Source organism: Amblyomma mixtum, chromosome 3, assembly GCF_055824585.1.
Source record: "Amblyomma mixtum isolate Tamu chromosome 3, ASM5582458v1, whole genome shotgun sequence".
NCBI lineage: Eukaryota > Metazoa > Arthropoda > Arachnida > Ixodida > Ixodidae > Amblyomma > Amblyomma mixtum.
This window is the reverse complement of record NC_143014.1, coordinates 303310288-303326914: the sequence shown is the minus strand read 5'-3', so window position 1 is coordinate 303326914 and position 16627 is coordinate 303310288.

Sequence of the window (16627 nt, the reverse complement as noted above, 5' to 3'; positions counted from 1 at the left end):
CCCTCCCACTGAAAATATACTTCCGGCGTCCCTGTCCCAGCATATGGGCGGATTTTGAATACTGTACGCCTAATGCGTTCCAGGGCTAACCGTTAGTTTGGCGCGCTCAAGTCCGTGCAGCCACAAGCAATGTCGGCGCGCTGAATCTGCCAATATCTATTATTCTGTGCGCCTTCGAACGCTTCAAGAAAACGCAGCAGAAACTTCCACAATATCGTGTGAATATGTACCCATTTAGGGTTTCTTTAGACATACCAAAATTTGAAATGAAACCCTTCGCTAAGCTCCGGTTTAGAATTTCATATCTTTTTGATTATTTAGGCAAATATGCACTGACACACGTTCCTGTTTAGACTTGGGGCCGCAACGCGGTTTCATTTTGCTTCCAGCCCCACGTACCATTTCTTTTCAAGCACAAATGCATTCGGCGGGCTGCATTCATGAGCCAGATTGCCCGCATATGAAGTTGGCGAAGCACTTCAGGAACTTATGTCTTCTTCCCTTTAACCACTGGTATTTAGCACGAATCAAGGGAAACCCTCGTGGTACTCTTGGCATATCTTGTTCCGCAACATTGCGTCGTGCGTGCAGTCGGAGTCACTCGCTCTAGAGCGAATTCACCGTGGTTTCTCCTTGATGGGTGCGCTCATTTGCAGTGTGTGGTGCGCTGCACTCGAGTTATCTAATCTCGCCTTCATCAAGCAGAACGAGCTTTATGTATTCACTTATCATAGGAACGTTTAGCGTTTTAGTCGCTTCGAAATACGCGTAAAGGCGTATTTTTATGGTCGTGGTAAAAGCCAGGCGCATCCAACTGCACTTTTTTTTGCTAGGATGCATGAATTGCACAATAAAAGTGCTTCGATGTACCACGTCCTTTATAACGAAAACATTGCTTCCTCTCAGAGACTTTGTCTATTGAGTGCGCCATGAGCGCGTGTTCCGCATGGCACTGACGAAATCCGGCACTGAGATTTTCGATGCCTGAATGCGCAGGAAGAGGAGAACGTGGTGTCTGCTGGACGTTGTACAGCGTTCCTTACACGAAATATGTGCCACGTTGGAAACTAGAGGTCGGCGGGAGCCGCGGCCCTGGGCCATTTGTGTTTCCAACCTGAAGAGTGGCAGAGAATAAGGAACAGGCTCAACAAATAACAAAAACAAGAGGGCGAAGTGACCCAGATGGTAACGTCATCCGCGTAGAGGGTGAGAGAATTGGGTTTTTGACAAACCGAAAAGCCAAGGGGATAAGAAGTAAATTTAATCGGAAGGGTGAGAACGGCCAGCCGGACTGCCGAGAGAAAGTGGGTCTGAGCGTAATGGGTCGAGTTGGAGTTCGGCCGCCCGACCGTGAAGAAAGGCGCGTATGTAGCAGCAGGTACGGGGGCCGGGGTCAAAAGGTAAGCGGGTCAGAATGGCTTTTTATGCAACGTTGTGAAACGCCTTTTCGGGGTCCAGAGCCAGGACAGCCTTAGTGCCTACCTGGAAGGCAGAGTTCAGGACCTCGCGAGAAAGCTGAAGCGTGACGTATTGTGTGGAAAGCTGGGAGCGTGCACAAAAAATTTTTCCCGCGCATCAGCATTTTTTCAGAACTTCTTTACAACTTGTACAATGCGAGAAAATAAAAAAAATGTTTTCTTGCAATATATTTCAACCTTTTGAGTAAAAAAATTGCAAACTTCGCTTCTGGAGCTATGCGGTGCAAAAAAGGCACTTTTCAGGGCAGCGTTAGGGCAAGATGCCTAAAGATCTTCCCACTGAATATTTTTCTCAGTATTTTTCACCTGTTTTTGCTCACCTCAGGCAATTTCTGTTGCTCTAGACTTGACAGATAGTTTTCAGTACGGTCTCAAAATTGGCCGAGGTTCAAACACGCCGAAAAAGTGACAACTTTGACTTGGGTTAAAAAAAAAAACATCATCATCGAATTTTGTTGAAATTTGCCTCAATAATCCTTAATACATTATAATTTTAAGGCACTAGAAAAGTGTTGCATTATATTGTTTTAAAACAAAAAATAAACACAAAACTGAGTTCAAGTTTTTGTTATATGCAATTGCTTATTACTGCCTCTTAGAAATAGTAGCTGTCAAAAATTTGATTTAGAACTCATTGAACGTGGTTACATTTTATTTACCCCAATATCCGAACCATTCTCAATGCTTGTAGAGCTTTTATTCACTTGTTAGCGGCGCTCTTAATGCGTGAAAATGGGAATAAATTCGCTATTTTGCCTGATGTCATAAGAATTGGCTGGTGGCGGTCAAACGTTGTTTGTATTCTCTAATTTATTCGTCGTACGGTATATTGGTATATATAATCGATTCATTAAAGATATTAGATCATTTCTCGGTTAGAAAAATTTTTGTATATAAAAGTTAATATTAATGCGTTTCTGAAGTCGGCGTTTTCGAACCTGTGTCTATTTACCTCTGTGTTCAATGGTTCTACAAGGGACTGTCAGGAGACAAAACGTCGTCTCCCGAGGGGAACGATTTATCTGCAAGGTTTTTAATCATGGGGAGTTTTAATCGGGAGGCAATTTAAAAATGGGATACCGCTTCATGTGCACATTGCAATTCAGAAAATCGTAACAAGAAATAAACGGCGGCAGTTGATTTCGGTTCTGCGCAGAGTATATTGCCCAGCACGAAGCAATAACCATATCACAGTCTCTTCCATTCAGAAGCAGCGGTGGAGGCCACGTAGGATGCACTGCCTTCAGTTGACTGAACCTACATCCACACGTGAAGCGTCTGAACTCCAGGTACTTTCTTTGCCAGTTTCCATTGTTCCTTCTTCACTTCGCGAAAGTCTGCAAGCTCCCTCTGCGGCAGCTCCAGAATGGTAATGTTCTTTAGTGTTTCTTGAATTGCGTCTACGAAGCCTCTGGCTGTGTGTATGACCTCACTTGCAGGCTTCCGCAAGTAGGGTTGTGATGCTCGATGGTGTGATGCTGCGTCATGTTTCCTCAGGAATTGTGCCACTATCCACATGATGGCATTTTCACGTTGGAAAATTTTTAAATAAGCAGCGAGGATGAGGAGTTGATTGCTACATGGGAATATGGTGAGCTAGTTAAAAAAAACTCTGACCGCTTCATCGTTTATGAGAGAATTTCTAAGAGTGGCCATCAAATGCATTCCCTACAACTATATTATAGCTGTGCAAGCAAGAGCAATACATGGAAAAAAATGCGGCTGCAAGAGAGGTGCAATTGTTTTACATTTTGATTTCGCCAAAAAATGAACAGTTGTGCTTCTAGACTCAGTACAAGCGTACCATTGGCCGAAAAAGCAGGTAACCGTGTTTACCTGCGTTGTCATGTCAAAAAAATCGACTCGTAACTACGCCGTTAACTTCGACGATATGTCTCATAATTCCTTTCATGCATGCTTGGCTCTGTCGAAAATCAAAGCACATCTCGAAGAAAAGCGCGCCAGTCTACACCAAGATAATATATATATATATATATATATATATATATATATATATATATATATATATATATATATATATATATATATATATATATATATATATATATGATCGACGGGACTCCCGCTCACTTCAGGAATAAATACCAGTTTCATGAGCTGCAGAGCAGTGAATGTCAACGGACGATATTGATAGTTTCCGCCTCTGGACACTGAAAAAATGCTTGTGACGGCGTTGGTGGGCTAGTGAAACATCGAGCATCACAATACAACTTGCGGAAGCCTGCAAGTGAGGTCATACACACAGCCGGAGGCTTCGTAGACGCAATTCAAGAAACACTAAAGAACATCACCATTCTGGAGCTGCCACAGAGGGACCTTGCAGACTTTCTCGAAGTGAAGAAGGAACAATGGAAACTGGCAAAGAAAGTGCCTGGAGTTCAGACGCTCCACCTGTGGAAGTAGGTTCAGTCAACTGAAGGCAGTGCATCCTACGTGGCCTCCACCACTGCTTCTGAATGGAAGAGACTGTGATCTGGTTATTGCTTCGTGCTCGGCAATATACTCTGCGCAAAACCGAAATCAACTGCCGCTGTTTATTTCTTGTTACGATTTTCAGAATTGCAATGTGCACATGAAGCGGCATCCCATTTTTAAATTGCCTCCCGATTAAAACTCCCAATGTTTAAAAACCTTGCAGATAAATCGTTCCCCTCAGGAGACGACGTTTTGTCTCCTGACAGTCCCTTTAACAGTCCATTGAACACAGAGGTAAATAGACACAGGTTCGAAAACGCCGACTTCAGAAACGCATTAATATTAACTTTTATGTACAAAAATTTTTGTAACCGAGAAGTGATCTAATATCTTTAATGAATCGATTATATATACCAATATACCGTACGACGAATAAATTAGAGAATACAAACAACGTTTGACCGCCACCAGCCAATTCTTATGACAGCAGGCAAAATAGCGAATTTATTCCCATTTTAACGCATTAAGAGCGCCGCTAACAAGTGAATAAAAGCTCTACAAGCATTGAGAATGGTTCGGATATTGGGGTAAATAAAATGTAACCGCGTTCAATGAGTTCTAAATCAAACTTCTGACAAGGCCGCCGCGGTGGCTCAGTGGCTATGGTGCTCGGCTGCTGACCCAAAAGACGCGGGTTCGATCTCGGCCGCGGCGGCTAGAATTTCTTTGGAGGAGAAATTCTAGAGGCCCGTGTGCTGTGCGATGTCAGTGCACGTTAAAGAACCCCAGGTGGTCGAAATTTCCGGAGCCCTTCACTACGGCGTCTCTCATAGCCTTAGTCGCTTTGGGACGTTAAACCCCATAAAACCAAACCAACCAAACCAACCAAATTTCTGACAGCTACTATTTCTAAGAGGCAATAATAAGCAATTGCATATAACAAAAACATGAACTCACTTTTGTGTTTATTTTTTTATTTTAAAACAATGTAATGCAACACTTTTCTAGTGCCTTAAAATTATAATGTATTAAGGATTATTCAGGCAAATTTTAACAGAATTCAATGATGATTTTTTTTTTAAACCCAAGTCAAAGTTGTCACTTTTTCGGCCTGACTTTTTGTCACTCCCATGACGCCAGTCGGCCGCCCGTGACGTCATGGGAGGCCCGGTACCTGCTGCCCCTCCGGTGTTCCGTGCGCCGCCCCCAAAGGCGCACTGTTTCCAGTTTTCAGTTACTTCCGACGCGACTGCTGACGACATCGTCGACGGCATCGAGTCGGTTGTCGGCCCGAAAGGGCTAGAGAGCCTCCAACACCATGGAGGCATGAAGTTCTGCGTCGCCTTGGCCTCGGCTGCGGCGGCGGAGAAGATGCTAGTGGAAGGCGCCTTCAACGTGAACGGCACTTCCGTCCCAGTAGCCAGCGTGGGTCCCGCCGTGGTCCACGTGACGGCTTTTCGTGTGCCGCTGTACGTGGGAGATGCGGCGCTGGCGGCAGCACTGTCCTCTTACGGAAAGGTGCTGGACATCACCCACCCCGTCCTCGAGGGCCGTCGTCACGTCGGCAGCGGTACGCGCGTGGTCCGGATCGAGATGAAGCAGGCGGTGCCGAACTTCTTGACCGTCCAGGGCCACTGCGTCATGTTTGACTACCGAGGCGTCCGGAAGGTGTGTTCCCGCTGCGGGCAGGACGGCCACATCGGCGCGGCGTGTCGAACGCCGCGGTGCTCTCGCTGCGAGGTGTTCGGCCACGACACGTCCGGATGCGGAGCGGCTTGCAGGCGCTGCGGCGGAAGCCACGCCACAGCGGACTGCCTGCGGCCACGGTCCTATGCGGCGGCCGCCGCCTCGAGAAAGGAACCCAGCAAGGACAACGTGGCGCAAGAAAGGCGGAGCACACCAACCGTCCGGACGCCTGTTGCCGACGCGGACCCTACGGCCAGCAGCCCGAGGGAGCCTGAGCACACCCCCGCGACGGAGGTGCCCGTGAAGGAGCAGCTCGAGGCTACGCCTTCAGACGAGGTGGAGCCGTTCGGTGCTGTTTTCGCGGAACCCTTGCCGCCGCACCCCGCACAGCTTCCTTCAACACCGAGAGCAGCAGCGGCGATGAGTCGAGCGTGACGTCGGACGACCTGGAGGAGGTGGCGGACAAAGACACGCCGCTTCGCCTGACAGGCGACTTGACGTGCGGCCAGGTGTCAGGACCGACGACTCCCCGAGGTGCGGACGACGCGCGCTTCCCCTCACCAGCCAGCCACACCCTCCCGTCGGCGACCCTGGCGTTGGCATCGGCTTCAGCTGCGAGCGTCGCCAAAACCACGCAGCAACCGGTGAGCGAGGCAACAAGCGCCGACGACCCCCGAAACAATGGACTTTTCCAGACCCGACTTCAAACGTGCCCACCCCCAATCATCGGAATCCGAAGGGACTGTTAACGAACGTTGCAGCAAAAAAGTGCCGCGTGCGTCAAGCGCCGCCCATGGCAGCGCTCTTTAGGTTGTATGTCATGCCGTCGGTGCTCTTGGCAGTCATGGCTGTTGTGCATCTCCTCTCCCTGAATGTTCGGGGATTTCAAGCCGTAGACAGACAGAGAGAGGAGATGCATTTTGCCAGGGCTAGGGGCGTCGACATCCTGTTTTTACAGGAATGCAACTTCCGTACTTCACTTGATGTGCTGCATTTCACCACTGTTATGCCGGGAAACCCGCCCGGATTCCAAATCTGCAGGCCGCAAACTTTCTGCTGCGAACGTCCCATTGACAAGCCCTGGTGCTGCGCCGCAAGGCAACGCGCCCTAACGCTCCCTTGCCAAGCCACGATGCTGCGCCGTAAGTCAGCAGGGTCGTAAGGAGAAGCATCGGCGAGCAGCGTGCCTGGACACGTCGCTGGGTGCCAGACTACGAGGCGCCCGTTTCCCTTTCCCCAGGGCGTCACCGCGCGCGGCAAAATTTGAAGCGGGTGGCCGGCGCGGTCGCTGATTGGTCCTTTCGGACTGCCGTCGAGTGCTGCCTTTGGATTGGCCAGTTCTGAGGGACCGCCGTTCCTCAGGCTATATAAGCCCCACCGCTGCCGCTTGGATAGCAGCTGCAGCTTGGAGAGAGTGACCGAGTGACCGACGCACCGTGAGTCGAGTGCTGCTCACGAGTGGAGTCGGGTGGTGTGACGTGCTGGTGTCTCGCTGATCGTCGCTGTGCGAGAACAGTCGCGTTGTATAGCTCTCGGCCCCCGTGCCGATGTTGAACTATATTATGCCCTGTACATAATGTATAAAGCATTTTCTTAGTCTCACCGACGCCTGACTCGGAGTCTTCGCTACCGCTAAGAGAGCTGGCAACGCTCAGTCACGAAACGGGTGGCGAGCGCAACGGGACCACCTCTATGGCACAACATTGGTGGCAGCGGTGGGACGCCCCAAAGTCACAACATTGGCGGCAGCGGTGGGATGCCCCAAAATCACAACATTGGTGGCAGCGGTGGGATGCCCCAAGGTCACAACATTGGATGGCAGCTATGGGACCGACCGACATCAGCTACCTCGGCGCGGTGAGTGCCTGAAGTTTTCCTCAAACGCCAGACTTTCTCTAACACAGGTTATGGTAGCTTAGAGAAAATTGGTGTAGCATTGTGTTAACCTTGTGTGTTTCAAGCCTAGGAAGAGTGTTTTGAAAACCAAGGGATGCTGAAGGGGTAAACAAGGCAGTGTGAGAAATTCTTGCGCGTGTCTAACTAGTAGTGATATAGTAGTGTACGGCAAGTATTTTCTAAAAGGGCAAACAGCAAGAGGCCATTGTGAACGATGGAGGGTTACAAGGTCAAAGAACTTCTCCAAATTTGTGAGGAGTTGGGCATTGATTTGGGCCCAGCAAAAAGAAAGAATTTGATCCTTGAGGTCATGAGAACCGAGGACGTGACGGCTGAGGAAGCCGATGAGGCCTGGGCTGATGTCATTGAACGGCGTGAGAGGGAGGAAAAGAGGGAAAAGGAACGTCGCGAGGAGAAAAGGGAAGAAGAGGAGAGGCGGGAGCTCCAGGCGCTTGGAGAGCACGAGGTAAGAATGATGGAGCTGGAGCTGCTCGAAACCTCGCCAACGCCTATTCTTGCTTCTACAACGGTTCCCTCTAACGGTCCAAGAATAAGCGACCAACTGCCGCTCATGGTCATCGGCGAGGATAGGGATAGATACCTCGAGAAATTTGAGCACGAGTGCAAGGGTAATGACATTGAGGCTCTAATCTGCGGCCCAGAGCGTGGCTGTGAGTCACATGACGGTGACGCTGAAGCGCCAAGCCAGAGCGCAGCGTTAGCTGTAAAGTGCGATGGTACAGAGATTACCGCTGTGATCCTGAAAGATGAAGGCGTAGCTCCAAGATGTAGACCACAGGAGAGCGAGCAGCTGTTCTCTGCGGAAATTGAGACAGGTCGCTCTGAGTTCGCGACGAGCAGTGGCGCACCGATAGCGCCAACTGAGAGTTCGATCGTAGGCGAGGAATGCTGTTCAGAGCTGCATCGAGACAAAGATCAGCTTAGTGAAGGTCAAACTCCAGCGTCTTGTGATAGACTGCCGGAAAACGAGCTATTGTGCTCAAAGGAAATAGCACCGAACGGTTCGTCAGGTGAACCGTCGCCTGACACTGCTAGAAAAGCGCAGGTTTTGTGGCTGCGCGAGGAAAGTCTTGCTCGGGACGAGTGCATGAATTCTTCAAGACCAGATTTTGCTGGTCAGACGAAGGCTGGTAGCTTGAAGGATGAGGGCACCGAAATAACCGGAGAATCGCACAACAGATGCGCTAGGGCAGTTCCCAAAAAGCGGCGGCGTAGAAGAAAAACCACTGTGAATGGTTGCGCTAAAAAGGGAAAAGTGCGGAAGAAGCTTGTACGATCGAGGGCCGGCAATGTGCGTAAGAGCCCGAAATTGTCACCTAGCCCAAGAGTTCGCAGGCGTCGCGTAAAAGGAAAGCCGACTCACCAGGCGCAGCCTGGTCTAAAGCGTAGTACGCCGCTGTGGAAGAACCGCAGAAGAATTCCTAGGATTCGGGACGGGCGTGATGGACTCCAGAGAAGGGTGCGCGGTCGCCACACAAAAGAGCGCCACAGTGCACGCGCTAGTCAGAAAGGGAAACGACATGACTGGGACCGAGAAAGGAGGAAGCGCCCCTCTCGCTTTCGGCCTTCCAAGCGCTGCCTAGGCTTTGGACGCATGTCGCGGAGAGGCGTGACTAATCAGCCCCTCAGCTTCTGTGAAGCGTCGGCTGGTCGAGCGGCCGTCCGACCCCGACCGCGCAGGGCGCGGCTGAAGTTTGTGGATTCTAAGAATACATCTTTCTTGTATTTAGTGTTTGTTTTTTTGGTCATTCACTCAGATGTAAAAGGAAAGATGGAGGCAAACCAAAATTTGAGCTTCAGACTTAGAAACGAGCCGTATTGTTTCTCTAGCCTGATGGGCAGAGTGATTCATGGTTTCGGCGGGTTCGCATTGCCATACCTCGACGATGTTGCCATCTTTTCGGACACTTGGGAAGAACATCTGGAGCACTTGCGAGTCGTATTTTGCAGGTTGAAAGAGACAGGCCGTACTGTGAAACCAGCTAAATGTCACCTAGGTTACAGTGAAGTGACTTATTTGGGCCATGTAATGGGGCGCGGCCGGCGTAGACCTTCCGACATCAAGGTAGCCGCTATTGTAAACTATCCCCAGCCAACCACTAAGACGCATATAAAGGCCTTTTTAGGTTTAACTGGATATTACCAACACTATGTGAGAGACTACTCTGACCTTGCCAGCCCGCTGACAGACGCGCTTCGAAAATCGGAGCCCGTTAAGGTGACGTGGGACTCGAAGGAAGAGAATGCGTTCTAAATGATGAAACAAGCCTTGAGCCATAAGCCGGTTCTAACGGCACCAGACTTTCCGAAAGGTTTCATCTTTGAATGTTACGCGAGCGATCGCGGAATGGGAGCGGTGCTATGCCAAGAAGATGCTAGTGGTCATGAACGACCAATTTTGTATTTGAGTTGCAAACTAAGTTGTAGGGAAGAGGCAGAGGAGAGATGGTGCGCGTGCCTTGTGTGGGGAGTTCAGAAGCTGGCTTGTTGTGTCTCCGGTTCTGAGTTTGTTGTGGAAACGGACCATTTCCCTCTAGCCTGGTTAAGTAACATTTAGTCTAAAAGCGGTCGTTTGCTGAGGTGGAGAACGATCCTCCAGCAGCGCAGTCTCGTTGTCCGCTATAAGGGAAGGTTGAACGCGAACGCCGATGCTCTTAAGTCGTGCATTTTAGGCCTCGCTTCTTTCAGTGACCTCCTCGTTACTTACCTTCTCTCGCTTTGCGACAGACTATCATGTTCAAAGGAAGAAAGGGGCAAAAATGAATGACCTCATTTGCTTCCTCAGTAGTGTGTTTTCGGTCCAAATGATTTCAAGGGGACCAAGATGATTTTCATTATTATTGCTGATTATTAAGTAGTAAATTTCAGGTTCTTCTTCTTCTTTGCACCATAGGTGCCCCGCCAGAGACGGGTGGTTTCAACTTGAAGACACAGGGATAACAAAAAGGGATACTTGAAGTTTTATATACAAATATTTACAGCGTATAGAAGTTTAGACACTCGAGACAAATTAAACGGCAAAAGACAAACAACAAAAAGGTGGAACTGGCTAACACTAGGGGAGGCCCCTAACTCGGCAGAGCCGAAGATGCGTAGCATCTCACCTTAGCGCAGAACCCCGCTTCCGGCTTCGGGGCCCAGTTTTAAAGCCCTAAAGGCCCGGCCCACATTCCGTAGCTTCCAATCATGTTGCGGTCTTAGCCTGATTGGTTTTTCAAGGGCATGGCCAGCCCTCAGGCTTCTACAAGGTAGACCACCCTCTCTACCACCAAATAAAATAAAAACAAACACAAATATACATTCGTGCTCGATACCGCGTGTCGGGTGGACACCCGTACTTCCCGGCGCGTTCGCGAGCGGCCACGTTCCAAGAAAGGAGACGCTCCGCTTTGAGTGCCCCCAGCCGCGTTCCGATGACCCCCGCGAACGCTACCGATACCTTACACGCCCTTCCCAAGATTCTACAAAGGGCTCAAATGGCACTTTTAGAATTACAAACAAAAGGGATCGGTGTCCGACACGAAACTACCCTTCGGGTGACATAACATAAACAAAACGTACACATTCAAATGCGCGTTTCACACCTGTAAAACCAGCACATTCACCGAAGTCCAAGCTGTCGCGCTGCGACCAGTTGCACCAACAAAACCAAAAACAACAAAATGCACAAGGGCACCAAAACAACACAAGCAAATTGCACACTCAAATACACGCGGTGACCCGCTTGCTGTGCGCCGTAAAACGGAGTCCAAGTTGACAGGCTACTCAGTTCACTTGCATGCACATCCGCGTCCTGCTCGCGAACGAGCACACACACACACACACACACACACAGACGCTCGCAGGTGGAGCGTTCAGTAGCACTCGCACGACGTCCGTAAGTGGCCACGTGAGCCTCCTTAGTCGCACCGAGCGTCCCTGTGTCCATTCGAGCCACCACGTGTTGTCAGTAACACAATTAACGCCTAAACGGTAACTCACTCATTAGGCTGGCGCCACAACGGGGCGTGAACTGAAAAGCCGGTGCCCTCCAGGATCAAAAACCTCGTGGTACTCGATGGGTCTAAATCCCTGACCACGCAGCGCCCTTGAGGGCACGCTCGCTCCGGCGCGCCAGTACGAGCCGTGTCCTGCGTAAGGGGCATATCTCCTTCTCAGTCTAACCTTACCAGTGAGGCCGGTTTTACTACACTTGATCTGGCGTACTGCGGCACGGAACGTACTATTCCACGCGCCGACTTTCAGTGTGAAAGCTACCCACCTGCCTCCTGCCACTCCACCTCGCCCGGGGCCATCTGCACCTTTACTGCACGAGCAAACTTTGAAACCGCCGCGCCGTGCTTGATCAGCGCCCGCTGGCCCCGTGGCATAGTCTGACTCCGAGGCTCCATGAGCTCCCTGACAGTCACTTGACCCGGGCTTGCCTTGCGGCAAGTCGCCACTCATTTCCGGGTCCTCAACTGGCCTGGTCGGGCACACACCGGGTGCGTTCAACAACTGCGCGGCGTTCTGCCCTGTCGGCCCAACAGGCCCACCTCCGCTCTTTGCCTCGGATGAAGGGCTCTTGCCACCAGAAACGCTACGGGGCACTTCATGCTCCATACCCGACACAGTGTGCGGTTGCGGCAACGCCAGATTTTCACTGGCTGTTACTTGCTCCGCGTCAGAGGTCACAATCTTAGTCATAGAGCCTACAGGAATTCCACCGCTGTCCTGCTTGTTTTCGGACACCTTGGTCACGATTGGCCCTAGATCACTAGAATTGGGCTGCTCCTGTTCTTTGCTAGCCGCCCGCGGTGGCGGAAAAGCTGTGGTATTTCCGCGTCCTTCAGGAATCCTGGTTTCACTTCCTGAACCTTTCGCGGCGTTTCCTAACAAAGATGCGTTCCCGCATACCAGCTGATTGCTTTCAGCGTCCTCACTGCTGTTTCCCTGACCTGTGCATGACAAGCATATTCCTTTGTCTTCCAGCATAGGCGGCCTCACCTCTCGGGAATCGGAGCAGTTCTCCCTGGCGGATTGACTGGCTCTTCTACTCTCCTTGATCTGAGAGATCTCGAGCTCTACCTGCTGGCGTCTTGCTTCTATAACCTTCAAGACATACTTAACATCCTGAGGTTCTTCCTCGCGAAGCAGCGCCTTTCCGCCATTTACTTTCGCAAGTTGAGCCTGAAGGTCCGCTAAGCGCGCCTTCGCTAACTCAACTTGGTACCTCACATCGAGTGAGGGCCGGCATGGATAGCCCTCCATACCGCCGTCTGTACTCCTCAACTGTCCTACCAGCTCGAATACATGCACAGGGACGCTAACAATGCGACGAAGGAAACTCACAGTTTCGATGCGTCGATCCGCATTGCCAGCTCCTTGGCGTCGCAGTCCACCGCCACTTTCATCGGACGCTGCGATGAGCTGTCGCACGCCGCTGGTCCTGTGCACGTTGTCACTTGCTGCGACCCGCCGGTGACCGTCGAGTTCTCGACGCTCTGCCTTCCTTGACCGGACGCAGTCCCGCGTCGCTGGTCCGCTGCAGTGGCCCTTGCCGTTGTCTCTCCGCAGGTCCTTTTTCGAACGCTGCTGTTGCCTGATCGTCGCCTTTCTCCCTGCCGTCAGCCTTCTTCCTGCGCCGTCTTCTGATGACCGCAGGATCCTGCCGACTGCGCCAGTAAATTTCAGGTTCTTCTTCTTCTTTGCACCATAGGTGCCCCGCCAGAGACGGGTGGTTTCAACTTGAAGACTTGAAGACACAGGGATAACAAAAAGGGATACTTGAAGTTTTATATACAAATATTTACAGCGTATAGAAGTTTAGACACTCGAGACAAATTAAACGGCAAAAGACAAACAACAAAAAGGTGGAACTGGCTAACACTAGGGGAGGCCCCTAACTCGGCAGAGCCGAAGATGCGTAGCATCTCACCTTAGCGCAGAACCCCGCTTCCGGCTTCGGGGCCCAGTTTTAAAGCCCTAAAGGCCCGGCCCACATTCCGTAGCTTCCAATCATGTTGCGGTCTTAGCCTGATTGGTTTTTCAAGGGCATGGCCAGCCCTCAGGCTTCTACAAGGTAGACCACCCTCTCTACCACCAAATAAAATAAAAACAAACACAAATATACATTCGTGCTCGATACCGCGTGTCGGGTGGACACCCGTACTTCCCGGCGCGTTCGCGAGCGGCCACGTTCCAAGAAAGGAGACGCTCCGCTTTGAGTGCCCCCAGCCGCGTTCCGATGACCCCCGCGAACGCTACCGATACCTTACATAAGTTCTCCTGCTATTTTGGTGTGTGGATACCTTGCAAAATGGTTGTTTGAACCTTGTGTACCAGATCGTACACATGCCTCTTGTTGCAGCGGGAGAAAAAGTGGGACATCAATTTAGTTAGGTTGATTTGGATTATGGCTTTGTCTGGTGTTTGACGGGAGACAGAGGGCACTTGCTCGTGTTGGGTGTTGCCTCTTGCCGGTCGGTTTTGTAGTCTGCAGAACGACCAACCATGACCGGTGGCGAGAAGCAAGGGGATCGGAACGAGAGCAGCGAAGCTGGTCGAGGTGCCTTGGCGACAACGCTGTGAGAAGAGATCCTGGTCCGGCGAGTGGGACCTGGTGCACGTGAAGTTAACAGGACGTGAACTTGGAAGAGCCTGAGAAGATGCGCGCCAGGCATCCGAGCCACGTGGAAGCAGCTCGTCATCCCGGCGCCTTATCTGATGGCGGGGGTGCTGTTATGCCGGGAAACCCGCCCGGATTCCAAATCTGCAGGCCGCAAACTTTCTGCTGCGAACGTCCCTTTGACAAGCCCTGGTGCTGCGCCGCAAGGCAACGCGCCCTAACGCTCCCTTGACAAGCCACGATGCTGCGCCGTAAGTCAGCAGGGTCGTAAGGAGAAGCATCGGCGAGCAGCGTGCCTGGACACGTCGCTGGGTGCCAGACTACGAGGCGCCCGTTTCCCTTTCCCCAGGGCGTCACGGCGCGCGGCAAAATTTGAAGCGGGTGGCCGGAGCGGTCGCTGATTGGTCCTTTCGGACTGCCGTCGAGTGCTGCCTTTGGATTGGCCAGTTCTGAGGGACCGCCGTTCCTCAGGCTATATAAGCCCCACCGCTGCCGCTTGGATAGCAGCTGCAGCTTGGAGAGAGTGACCGAGTGACCGACCCACCGTGAGTCGAGTGCTGCTCACGAGTGGAGTCGGGTGGTGTGACGTGCTGGTGTCTCGCTGATCGTCGCTGTGCGAGAACAGTCGCGTTGTATAGCTCTCGGCCCCCGTGCCGATGTTGAACTATATTATGCCCTGTACATAATGTATAAAGCATTTTCTTAGTCTCACCGACGCCTGACTCGGAGTCTTCGCTACCGCTAAGAGAGCTGGCAACGCTCAGTCACGAAACGGGTGGCGAGCGCAACGGGACCACCTCTATGGCACAACATTGGTGGCAGCGGTGGGACGCCCCAAAGTCACAACACCACCCGGTTTTCTGTTTTTGCTTATTTTTCGTTGACCGATTCTCATGTGCGGTGTTGGTGTCGTTTTTGTAAACCCCTGCCTGCGCGCGGGTGCTCATTGCACTTTCGGGCTGGACGGCCGCACTCTTGCGGTCGACTTCACACTAAACCAGCGGCGGGTACGTGCGTTGGTTGTAAATGCGCCAGCACGGCAGACTAGTAGTTTCGATTTTTTTGAGCGCCTCGACTCATTCCTCCTTGATCCCTACCCCACTTTCATTGTCGGTGACTTCAATTGTGTACTTAACATCGACCGTGACGTCCGCGGACATGGTCACGGTCGCCGTTGTTCCGGTGCCCCCGCGCTCCGCGATCTCGTGACCCAGTTCCGCTTGTCTGACGCGTGGATGCAGCTTCACGGGGATGCCTTTGGAGCGACGTGGGAGAGAGCACAGACAGCGAGTCGGATAGACAAATTCTATTTTCCACCAGAGCTCGCTTCTTTTGTCGTCAGCTGCGAAGTTCTCGCGTTCCCTGCAGGCACGCCGGTGATTTCCGATCACCACCCCTTGTCAGTCAGGCTCGACTTTGGTGAGGACACCCCACGTACTGTTACATGGCGCATGGACACGAGCCTACTGGCAGACCCGGAAAGCGTGGCGTCGCTGCGTACGGCGTTGGCCGCATCGTGCAAGAGCTTCGTTGCGACTGATTCATGGGACACACTCAAGACTCGTTGGCAGGCAACCCTGGTGGCGGCCGGTCAAGACCGCAGACGCCGGGTAACTCATGCACTGAATGACACCCTCAAGCGCATCCGTATAGTGCAGAGGGGAGCACCCTTAACCTTTGCCATGAGCGATTACCTGAGTCTACTTAAAGCACGTTACCACGTGTTGCTCTGCCAGTCATCACGGGCAGCTAGTCGTGCACACCAGCTCGGGCGGCCTATATCAGACCCGGCTGTGCAACGACACGTACGCGCAGGCACGGCAGAGGAATTCGCTCCCGCTACTGTGCCTTTCGTGACACTCCCAGACGGCACCCAAAGCAAAACCACGTCCGATATCTGCACGATCTTCGCAAGCCACTTTTCGAACCTGTTCTCTACGGACAGGTAGAAAACTGGAGTAGCAGAAATGCGTTGCTGATTAACACAGCAAAGACTAAAGTCGTCGTTTTCAGAGGTAGAAACAAGAAGGTCTGTCTCACTGAGAATATATTCCTTCAGTCCGTACCCTTAGAAGTTGTGCCTTCATTTAAAACATTAGGTATAATATTTAATGAAAGAATGTCATGGGATGATCATGTTAGCTTTGTAATAAATAAATGTTCACGTATTATTGGTCTTCTTTACAAGAACCGTGAGATACTGCCGCGAAATGTAATGCTAATGCTATATAATTCATTGATACAATCTCATTTCAGCTATTGCTATTTAACCTGGGGTGCAACAACAGCAGGCAATCTTCAGAAACTACACTTGTTACAGAAAAAATTTCTAAGAATTGTTGAAAATGTTTCGCATACCTACCATACGGCCACACTTTTCTTAAAGTATAACTTACTTCCAATTACTAAGCTTTATGACTATCGTCTGAGCAAGTGTGTGAAAAACGAGGTGTTGAAGAATATATCTTTTCTATCCAAATTAGCTGGTTTAGAAAAACGAGAT